This window comes from Leguminivora glycinivorella, chromosome 27 (assembly GCF_023078275.1).
Source record: "Leguminivora glycinivorella isolate SPB_JAAS2020 chromosome 27, LegGlyc_1.1, whole genome shotgun sequence".
NCBI classification, from domain to species: Eukaryota; Metazoa; Arthropoda; class Insecta; order Lepidoptera; family Tortricidae; genus Leguminivora; species Leguminivora glycinivorella.
The window spans coordinates 2962723-2975507 of NC_062997.1; positions in this window are offsets into that span (position 1 = coordinate 2962723).

Consider the following 12785-nt stretch of genomic DNA (forward strand, 5'->3'; position numbering starts at 1 on the left):
TCACCTGAGTTGATTCAGCTAGGAGGTCGAACCATACTGTTCTACCTCAGGGATGGCAGAGGGCGCCACGAGCCTTCCGAAATGTCATATACTTGGAAATTTCGACCCTTGCCTTCGTGCACCGATGGCCGAGTGGTTCAGGCATTCGCCCGGTAAGCGGAGTACGCTGGTTCGATTCCAGCTCGGAGTACTGGAGGCCTTGGTCACTTTTTCTTTGTATATGACATTTATTTAATGTTTATTCTTACTTGTACCCTGAACATTACAACCTTTGTAAAACTAAGCGTCAAATCCATTGAATTGTCTATCCCCAACTACCTCTTTATATGTTAACACGATTTACGATAGATATGTTAATATACACATATATATCTCATATGATGCATCTAATATATTGGAGAATTCCGCGCTCGACAAATCGAATCAATCAGAAACATTCCTGTGAGCTGTGAGCGAGAATACGTTATGTTGGCAATATGTCGAGGTTAGGACGCGTTCACACTATGTAGCGATGAAAGAAAATTGAATTGAAATAAATATTCATAGGTACAGTCACCGGCATAAAGAAGTGATGATTTCTGTACCTGTGCAATTTCCGAAATGTTTGTACATTTGGATCATGTCTCCGATTTGGATAAAAATTGGTAGGCTGATAGAGTCCATGATGCTGAGCAAGATCCACTAGGTTTCCCAAAATGTCCTAGGTTGATTGTATGAAACTTTCCTTTTTTGTTACCGAAATAGTATAAAAATCTGGTAACAAAAACCGGCCAAGAGCGTGTCGGGCCACGCTCAGTGTAGGGTTCCGTAGTTTTCCGTATTTTTCTCAAAAACTACTGAACCTATCAAGTTCAAAACAATTTTCCTAGAAAGTCCTTATAAAGTTCTACTTTTGTGATTTTTTTCGTATTTTTTAAACATATGGTTCAAAAGTTAGAGGGGGGGGGACGCACTTTTTTTTCCTTTAGGAGTGATTATTTCCGAAAATATTAATATTATCAAAAAACGATCTTAGTAAACCCTTATTCATTTTTAAATACCTATCCAACAATATATCACACGTTGGGGTTGGAATGAAAAAAAATATCAGCCCCCACTTTACATGTAGGGGAGGGTACCCTAATAAAACATTTTTTTCCATTTTTTATTTTTGCACTTTGTTGGCGTGATTAATATACATATTGGTACCAAATTTCAGCTTTCTAGTGCTAACGGTTACTGAGATTATCCGCGGACGGACGGACGGACGGACGGACGGACAGACAGACATGGCGAAACTATAAGGGTTCCTAGTTGACTACGGAACCCTAAAAAGGAAGGTTTGAGGTCGAGTTTGAAGGTTGAGGTTGACTTGTTTGTCTGTCTGTCTGTCTGTCTGTCTCTGGCATCGTAACTCCCGATCGGATGAACCCATTTCGATTTAGTTTATTTTCTTTGAAAGCTGAGTTAGTCGGGAGCGTTCTTAGCCATGTTTCATAAAAATCGGTCCACTATGTTGACCGATGTCGCGGTCGGAGTTTTTCAAAATTTTAGTTTTGTGGTTAGTTTATACAAACAATATTAATGTATTAGATATTGCTCTCCTCATGCAATATGGAACGTTCACTTTTATACGCTACACTTCATAAATAGGTTTTAGCCAGTTAACAGACTTCCCTAGATTACTGAGGGGTGAACGCGCCCTTAATGTGGGGGGGGGAGGTTAGAGACGTAACCGCCGGATCATCCGCGTAAGTGGCGGGGGACGCCCACTTGATACTTTTGTAAATATTATATTAAAATCGTTGTCGACGTAGATGTCGCAAATAAAACGACAAGCTTTTGAAGCTTTAACGCTCAGTAGCGATGACAAACTGTCTCTGGCTAAATAATACGGATTTTTTTTAATGCGATGGGAGGTAAACGAGCACACGGGTCTCCTAGTCGTACGATACTTTGCGGAGTTTGAACGATTGGCATCCCTTCTGGGAAGAAGGCCCTTCTGTTCTCTGTGACACTATTCCATCTTCGCCACAGATAGTTGCTGTTGACCGTCTTCAACATAATGTGAAAAGAATTTCCTATAGAATTTCATATTAGCAAGGTTTTTAAGTAATACAATAGTACATTACATCAGAGGCCGGGAAAATGAGTATTTCCGGCCAAGTGGGTATATACGGATAGGGATACGAGGCCGGGAATCCGTTTTCACGCCGAGGCATGTATAGTGCTTTTATCAAACATAAATACAGATTTTTAGGGTTCCGTACCAAAAAAGGTACAACAGGAACCCTTATGGTGCTGACCTGTCCGTCTGTCTGTCCGTCTGTCACATTCCTAAATATGAAATAAAAAAAAATGCTCTAAAGGACAATATTTTATAAAAAAAGTTACTTTGCAGGCCTAGGCCTAAAAAATAATATGAAATCCCTTTACAGTCCTCTCGAGTTGTTGCGCCCAAAAAGCGATACTTCCCAGCCCATTTTAAGGAACGTAAAGACAATATTTCATTGCATGTTTGAGAAAATAAACATGTAAAGCAGTACGTATTCATTGAAGAGGTCTGATAGAAATATCTAACTTATCCCTATTTTTAACCTCCGATGCAAAAACGACGGGGTGTTATAAGTTTCACGTGTCTGTCTGTCTGTGTGTGCGTCTGTCTGTGACATGGCATCGTAGCTCCCGAACGGATGAACCGATTTAGATTTAGTTTTTTTTTGTCTGAAAGCTGAGTTAGTCGGGAGTGTTCTTAGCCATGTTTCATGATAATCGGTCCACTATGTCGCGATCGGGGGTTTTTTCAAAATTTTGATTTTGTGGCTACTTATATCGATTCGAATTTTATTAATAATATTATAAATAATTTATAAGGATTATTATTTATCTAGGATTAAAACTCGACGAGGCTCAGCGTTTAGCGAAGACAGAATTAGTATTGAATGTATATACCTACTAGCATTTCCCGCGGCTTCGCTCGCGTTAGAAAGAGACAAAAAGTAGTGTTCAACTATCTCCACTTAAAAAATCACGACAATTCGTCGCTCCGTTTTACCGTGAAGGACGGACAAACGAACAGACACACACACTTTCCCATTTATAATATTAAGTATGGATTGAATATATATATCTACCTACTCTGGATCTTTTCAATAGAAGGATAGAAGATCACGATCGACAGCGAAGAACAAACATACATTCATACAATCACGCCTGTATCCCATAAAGGGGTAGGCGGAGCACATGAACTACTCAAGTTTCAGTGCCACTCGCAAAAAGGGGCTGATAGAAGACGAAATTATGTAGTTGCAGTGACAGGTTGACAGCCTCTCGCCTACGCCACAATTTAACCGATATCCCGCAGTCGACTTCTACAACACCCACGGGAAGAAAGGTGGTGGTGAAATTCAGAAGTGAGTTTGTGAGGGGGGGGGAGTGAAGAAGAACAAATAGTAATAAATAAACCCCCTTACCAGGATCCGAACCCCGGACCACCAGCTCCGAAGCCAGTCCTTAACAACCCCATATTGCAGGAATAAAAGCTTGTCTTTCCTACTGAACTTATGTTTGTGAAATACCAATCACTATCGATCGGCATTTAATAAAAAAACAAACCAATTAACAACGATCAAAACCTTTTATCTGTTAAACCCCAATACCCCTACCTAATCCGCTTGTGGGCGGGGCCTCCCCTAACAACAGCCAATCAAAAGGCGGCATTTTCTCCCCGACGCCGTTTCGGCCAATCAGAGTGCAGTATTCAAGGATCAAAAGACCAAAAGACGCAGATTATGGGGTCGGTTTGGGCCGTTTGTCGTTTTGCGAACGTTTATAGGGTACAAATGGAGGCGCGTGGGTTTGCTTGGCTTTATCTATGAGTTATATCGGGGTTTTGAAGATTATATTGACGTGGATATTATGTTGTACCTAATATAAATTATATACAAAGTCATGATGAGATAATGATGATGCATATAAGTTTTTTGGCAGTCGAGTACCTATGATTAACGGCCACGAAATTTTCACAAAGCTTGCTTTCCATACTATGTGGACAATATGTGTTTTTTCAAAAAAATCATTTTTGGCACAAGCTTTTTTCATTTAAGATTGTTTTGGAAAGTTTCCGCAACCTGTACCTTTCTTTCAACAGTCATCTACTACTCTCCGAGACGTTTCTAAAAACTCCTTACTCGATGGGGATACGACGTTTCATGACAGAGTTCCTATGACCACCTTTCTGCTCCATCATCAGATCAGCTCCATGATACCATCATATTACATTGCCACGTGATTTACATATGTGTGCATAATTTCAGCTCAATCGGAAACCGGGAAGTGGGTCAAATTTAGCTTCTACGTTTTGACGCACACTAACATACTAACAAGGCAAGTTGAATTGAAAGCTTGTAATAAAAGTTTGTAAAAAACTAAAAGTCATAAAGGTTACCTAAACCATCCAATTTGAGTGTTCCCAACTTGACAAGTTGTTGAGATAAGGCACGTCCTCATTAGCGAAAGGGGACTCCAGCGCTGACAAACATCAACAGTTTACCAATAATTAGAAGTGTCACCTGTATAATTGCGTTTTTATACACCGTGTTTTTTTTTTAGTTTTCCGTTAAATTCGACACGCAGTTAGGTTCATCATCAGGACCCACCATTTTTATTAAATTCGAAAAAAAAATTTTTTTCGTTTCCATACACAATAGATTAATTAATTAGTGTGAGAGGACCTTAAACCATAACATTAAAGTCATTGTCAAGTGTTTGACAGCACATGTCAAAACAAATAACATTAGGAAGTAGTAAGGGATGCCACACACGTGTTCAATAGTTGATTTTTTTTTAATAATTCGATAAACGTAAGAGTTAAAAGGCTAGTTTCTTAGAGAAATTGATTGTATTTGAACTAAAGAATCTTCCCTTAAAGTTAACGGAATTCAATAAAAACAGGATATATAAGAGCGTTTTTATATTATCCGATATTCTGTTTCCTATTATGGACCTAACTATATGCCGAAGTTAACGGAATTCAATAAAAATACGGTGTATAGTAAGTATGTAGGTATATCGTCGCATTCGTCGCCTAGCACCCATAGTACTCAAGCTTAGTTTGGGGCTAGGTTGACCTGTGTAAGTAGTTCCTCAATATTTATTTATTTTATTTAACACTAGCTTTTGCCTGCGGCTTCGCTCGCGTTAAATTCGAAAATTGCGGAATGAGAATTTCCACCCCCCATTTTGAGGAAGTAGGGGGTCAGAGAGAGACAAAAGTTAGCCTATGTCACTCTCCATCCCTTCAACTATCTCCACTTAAAAAATCACGTCAATACATCGCTCCGTTTTGCCGTGAAAGACGGACAAACAGATACACACACTTTCCCATTTATAATACCTCTATTATTATTTAACATATCTAAATACGTGTATTCTTTAATAATTTAATTCACTAATTCCTCAATTACACCCGTTTTGAAACACGTGCCCACGATTGTGTACAAAACAGACGATAGTTACTATCCCACGGGCAATCTGAGAGCATTGTGGGGGGAACTGGGGCAAATTGGAGCAAATTGGGCGGAAACTTAATTTGGTCGGGGCTTTGTCGATAGTGATGGAAAGAATGTTTAACTTTGATTAATTAATGGTGACGGGTTATGGTAGACATTAATGCGGGAATAGAGGAAGGTTAGGTACCTACCTACGGCTGGTTCTAGTGTTAAGCCACAGTATAATAAAGAGTACTATCGTACAGTATTTCCACTCTTGGTTACCTCACAGACCTCACAGTTACCGCCTGTCAAGGACGCGAACAGTCGACCTGTCATATTTCACTCAGACAAGCATAGTACGCGTTCACCTACACGAGCTTATACTGTGTTTTAATAAGCAAATTGTATATAAACTGTTGTACACAATAAAGTGATTACTACTACTACTACAAATGTGTAATCACAGTGCATTAGACTGCCATCTCTCGACACAAGTTTAAACTTTTGAAACTCAGTTTTGACAATTTGGCCCATATTGTTAATATGTGTTAAAATGTCAAATATTAATGTTAGCGCCATCTAGCCGAGCGTTTCCCAAAGGTGTAACGCCGTCTAGGCCACCATACCTATTACCTTTTTCTCTAGGGCTTTGACGTACGTTTTTTTCTTAGACTTTATCCGTCTATACGGATTAGATATGTCTTTGGCTTTGGCTAATAGGAACGCGCCCCTTTCATATATTTGATCGCCATTGTCCGAAAAGATTTGTGCAAACTGTCAGTCAAACTGACACTGACAGATCTGTCAGTGTCAGTTTGCATACAAATCTTTTCTAAGATTATGAATTTTTAAGACTGTCTGTTGCCGGCCATTGTCCGAGGTGTGGTCAAGCGGACCGACCGCTCGATGCGGTCCAATCAAGTATAGGTAAATCAGGATCTAAATAAGAATGCTATTTTGAAACGTTTATGAACACTTGAACAGCTCAATTTTGCCTAATGATAATCCCTTAATGTTTAGTTTTACATACATATTCGTGATTAACACGAAATGTCATGTTAAAGGTCTACAAATAATTTCTGTGTACCTAGCCAACGTGCCAACCATTCACGCTCATCTCTATCATGCTCCCATATTGGTGAGACAGACTTTTTTGCGCTTCGATCTCTACGTAGCCTAATCGATTAGCATGTTGGCTAAGCACAGTGTCATATCAAGGGTCCACTAATACTCTCCGAAGCGAATAATGGAGCCACACTTAATTTGGTTTATTTCGTTTATTAGAGACATCAATGGCGGCACCCCACGCTTTGTTTAGTGGATTACATTCAATTTTAAAACGCTATGACAATATTGATTGAAGGGCCTGCTTCATAACGTGCACTTTACGTGGTATCTTTTGTGTTGTTATAAGTTTGACGTGTCTGTCTGTCTGTCTGTTTGTGTGTGTGTCTGGCTTTGGCATCGTAGCTCCCGAACGGATGAACCGATTTAGATCTGTGTTTTTTTTGTTTGTAAGCTGAGTTGGTTGGGAGTGTTCTTAGCCATGTTTCATGAACATCGGTCCACTGTGTCGGTCTCGGTCTTTTCAAAATTTTAATTCTGTGGTAAGTTATTTGCCATGTTTAAAAACTATTGGATTATATCGCGTGTAATGAATTTACAATTCATCCTGACGTTTCGAACACTTTGCAGCGTTCGACGGGTGACTGACCCCCACGTGTACTATAAGGTAGGTACCTACTATCAAAGAGGATCGAGTATCGAGTACGGAGTTATATATGTCTTTGCTACATTTTAACGGGTGCGTATCGATCGATATAACTTTTCTTGATATAATTTTAGTCGTAATAACGATCATTTGATATAATTATTGAATCATATAACAACTAATAATATACTAACAATTTGTATAATTCTTATTTAATATAATGCTCATTTTTTCGAATAACATTTATTAGAACATACTTTGAGTTTAATACTTATTTCTGATAATAAATAAATTGTATAACACAAATTCTGTCTAAAGCACAGTTAGAATAATTTTTTTTTACAATAAATTAGATCCATAATTTGCCGGGAAAGTAGATTAGGTTAGAACTGTGACCCCTACACACAACGCGCTGCTACCAGAAAAATAGGTTAGGTTAGGTTAGAACTGTGACCCTTAAACATATGTACTGCTATCAGAAAAGTAGGTTAGGTTAGGTTAGAACTGTGATCCCTTCAAAAATAATAAAATTAATTCATGAAATGATTTATACTGTTTGTTATTTATATTATACTAGTCGTATACCAATAGATAGTTATACCATAAAACGGTTATTATAAATAAGTGTTATACGAAATAATTATTATGCAAAATAAAAGTAGATATTTTGTGGTTATACCAAACAATGGTTATGTCAAATGAGTGATTATATCCATTAAATATATACCAAATGTTATTATATCAAATGTTACTATATCAAAAAAAGTTATACCAATCATTACACACCCCATTTTAACGTCTTAAGGAGCATGCAATCATGTGCAAATATCTAAATCGTTCATCATTGAAACTTAAAAAAAACATCAAGTACCACCGATATGATTGAAGTGTTGTTTGAACCCCTCACACGCCCAGGTAAAAAGCGCAGTCGTGCAGTTCCATAACTAACCCTCTCACTGCCGTGTTGACACAACACAGACGTGTGTTATCAGCCATCGGTAGCGGTTGAAGTGTTAACAGCTTTTAAAAAAATTGTAGGAACTAATTAGTGTACACTCAATGGTTAACTGAAAGAGATCCCTTAAAGGATAAGTTCGTCTTTGTACTAAGTGTTGTCTAACTATCTCACTATTTTTAACTCTCGGCGCAAAAACGACGAGGTGTTATAAGTTTGACGTGACTGTCTGTCTGCCTGTTTGTTTCATGTCTGTCTGTCTGTCTGTCTGTGTCTGTGTGTCTGTCTGTGATATCGTAGCTCCCGAACGGTTGAACCGATTTGGAGTTAGTTTTTAGGGTTCCGTACCAAAAAGGTACAACAGGAACCCTTATGGTGCGACTCTGTCCGTCTGTCTGTCCGTCTGTCACATTCCTAAATATCTCGAGAACTACTAATGCTATCAACTTGAAATTTGGAATAGTTGTGAACATTGTAAACCTCTACAAATAGAAAGTATAATTTTTTAAATATATTAATTTTAATTGTAGAAAATGGCCAAAATGAAAGGGGGGCAAACTGTAAATTTCAAGTTACTAGGTCAAGTGGGGTATCGTTGGAAAGAGCTCAAATTGAACGTAAATAAACTATTTTTTATAATTTTTTTGTTGTGGAAAAAAAAAGAATTTTGAAGGAAAATGTAAAAAAAAATACCGTTCCCCCCCCCCCCCCCTTATCTCCGAAGTTTACCAACGAAAAATTATGAAAATTTTAGTAAACATTGGTTTTATGCTATATAAGGACTGTATCGTTAAGTATAAGGATAAAACAAACCTCGTCTAAATGTTGACTTGTGCATAATTTTGTATTATTATGTTCCGAGAGTATGATCTTAAGGTATTGGTAAGTACGATTTGATATAAGAAGGTCTGATATTTTTTTTATTTTAGGGACTTTATGGTACTTTCATTAAGGTCTAGCAAATAAATTTCGGACAACCCCTATCTGGCTTGATTTGAGAATATTTCAATGACTTTTTGTACGATTTCAACAAACAAAGGTTAATATGCTGCCAAAATATATTCTTTAAGAGTCCTCTTCATGGTTTTTCCAATTGGGTACTTGTAGAATAAATGCGGCGAATTTATATAATTTAAAAAAACGCAATTTTGAGCAACGTTCCGGATTGCCGTAAATTTTTGATGCTAGCAGGATGAGAGAAACAGATAAAAAAATTAGCCATAGGCCAAAGTCTAATTGACATTCATGGTGTTTGAACAGTGCTTAAACCAGATCGATATAAACAATGTATGATAGTCAAATTCGACATCAAAGTCGGAGTTAGAGTAAGCACCATGCCACATTCTCTAAATGGCCGCCATACACAGATCCTGAACTATATTTTTTTTAAATAACAGTGGCTAGACTATGTCCAGATATTCTGCTTTGTGGATCATGTGTCGTTGAGGTTCGCACCATACAATTTTTTTTCGCAATCGTATCGTCTTTTACGCACTTTGTGAATTTTCTAGTAGCATTTGTCCGGAATCGTAATTGGTACTCGGGAGGATTAAGTCAATACTGTCTAAACCATATGCTTTACGTCGAGTTTCTAGGACAAAATGTGTACCTTATTATGTGCCTTATTAAGCCCATGGCTTGTTATAAGAAAAAAATATAATAGCAAATAAATACGGCTACTCAAAGTTGTCTTCAATACTTAACGATACAGTCTTTATTACAGGAAAAATATAATCGTGTTTGTATTTTGAATACTTTTTTTTTAATTCACAAAAAACTTTTAAGAATAGAATATAATAGAATAGAATAGAAAAACGTTTATTGCAGAAACCATCATACAGCATCACATACATTAAAAAAAAAAGGGGAGAGAAAGAGAGATCTTTATGAACTAAATACTTAAAACTATATACAATACAACAAAAGATGCTGATGCTGCAGATAGAGGCCACAAAAGGACTCCACTCAGCATATGCTCCAGCATATAATGCTACAGCGCTGGTCTTCCGTGAAGCCCAGGAACTAAGAAGATAGCTCAGAAAACTAAAGGCAGTGTAATTATAAGGAACAAAAAAAGTAATTTGATTAAAATAAGGAAGTGGATAGCAATTTATTGAATAATATATAAACAGGTCTGTGAATGTATTAAATATAATATAGAGTGAAATATATAAATATTACGTAGTTGATAAATAGACATCATATTTTAAACTTTTCAGATTTTTACTTTCAATTTACCCACCCTTGCGGATGTATATCGTACTTAAAATTAATACGAGATGTTACGTAAACCATCTTCTGTCCAATAAAGTAAAAACTGTTTAAATCGGTTAACATTATAAAGAATTATCCCTGAAAAACCAGGTCGCGCAAATTAGTTAGCAAATTGACCGGGAGATGGCACTATACACTATAATACTCATTAGTGCCTATGCTTTTGTCTTCTAGTCAAGTCATTAGAGTTATATGAAAATATGAGATTATTTTTACTAGGTAGTTTGAAAGAAAGTTTGTACGGAACCCTCGGTGGGCGAGTCCAACTCGCACTTGGCCGGTTTTTTTTTGTCTGAAAGCTGAGTAAGTCGGGAGTGTCTTAGCAATGTTTCATGAAAATCGGTCTACTGTGTCGCGGTCGGGGGTTTTTTCAAAATTTTAATGCAGTCTGTACCTATGTAAAGCATAACCGGAAATATAGGTATGACTATTGTCAAGAGGGCGCTGGTATTCTGAAGTAAGTATGCGGTGACAGTTCAGTTTAATATGAAGATAACCACAAAATTAAAATTTTGAAAAAACCCCCGACCGAGACATAGTGGACAGATTTTCATGAAACATAAGTTTTATTTAATTGTAAAACGTGGCAAATAACCTAACCACAGAATTAAAATTTTGAAAAGACCCCTGACCCTGACACAGTGGACCGATCATGAAACATGGCTAAGAACACTCCCGACTAACTCAGCTTTCAGACAAAAAAACTAAATCTAAATCGGTTCATCCGTTCGGGAGCTACGATGCCACAGACAGACACACACACAGACAGACAAACAGACAGACAGACAGACAGACAGACAGACAGACAGACAGACAGACAGACAGACAGACAGACAGACAGACAGACAGACAGACGGACAGACAGACAGACAGACACGTCAAACTTATAACACCCCTTCGTTTTTGCGTCGGGGGTTAAAAAGCTAGCTAATGTCTAAAATGGTGTCCTGCCGTTTCGCCAAAAAACGTTTCGTCAAATTTCATTTCCCAATAATCATATCGCAATAGTTTCATTTCCCAAAGTATTGTTTGGCAAAGGTATGTTTCGCAATGAATTTGTTTGGTCAAGTTATCATTTGGCACATTTTTACTTAGTCAAATTTTATTTAGACAAAACTTTATTTCGCAAACGTTTTTAATGGCAAAACTTATATCCCAAAAACATGTTTGGTCAAAATTTCACATCGCAAATTTCGAAAATATTTACCGAAGATTTTTTTGCCAAATTTAACTTAAAATTGTTAAATGCTAATTTCAGTTTTATTCCCAAGGCTTCAGTTGGACTAGAAAAGTTTGCTCAACTTTATTTTTGTCAAATTAATTACTGGACAAAATTATTTTGTCTACTATTTTTTTGTCAAAAAATGTTTATAGAAATTACACCATGCAAAACCACGTTTGACAATAAATATTACAAGGCATAAATGTAATTTAATAATTTTATTAGTATTGTAACAGAAAACTCGTGTGCGACAGGGTCAGTTTAGGTGCGACGACGAGCGAAGCGAGGAGAAGCGTGTTAGGTTGACAGTGAGCAAACTGGAAATGGCTTTTTAAAGTAATTAAAAATTAATAGAACATAATGGTCTTGAAAACATAAGGTTTCTTTTTAATAAAATGTATCCGGATCCGGACATGTAAGTGAAAATGTCATCCTTGACATTTGCAGCAGGAGGAAAAAAAGTACGACATACACATTATTTCACACAAATCTTGGACACAAAGTATAAAATCAACAAACAAATTTCTAGTGCGCCATTTAATTACAATATATTGGGAAATGGAAATTTTGCCTAACAATACCTTTGACTAAATAATATTTGGTAAAATGAATTTTGACCAAGTAAATATTTTGGGAAACAAATACTTGCCAAAAAAAGTTTTGCTAAATGTCAATTTGCGATAAGTTGTTTTGCCAAACGTTTATTTGGGAAATGATAATTTGGGAATAATAGGTCTAAAATAGGCCCTTGAGGCATTGTACCAAGGATACTGGCGACATTTCCTCGCTGTATCGCAATGCTGATACGTTGTGCGAGGAAGTGGCCAGCTCTTCGGTCACCAGTTACCTCAGCCAGACGCTTCGCGATTTCTGTGAACAACTTGTTCGCGCTGGGACCCCATGGACACTTCCTAAGCCATTGCATAATATTAATAAACCGGAAAAACTCAAGCATACTTAAACATATCACTTCCGTCTGTTTAAGAATCAACGCTCTAACTGTCTTCAAAAAATCTTAATCACATGTCAAGACAGTCTTTACAAAATGACAGGATATTAAACAATGGGGCGAACAAGCAACTTGAGTGGCGACACGCGCCTGACGCCGCCACGCGGCGAGTAGCGGAACTAGATGCTACAACCACTACAACG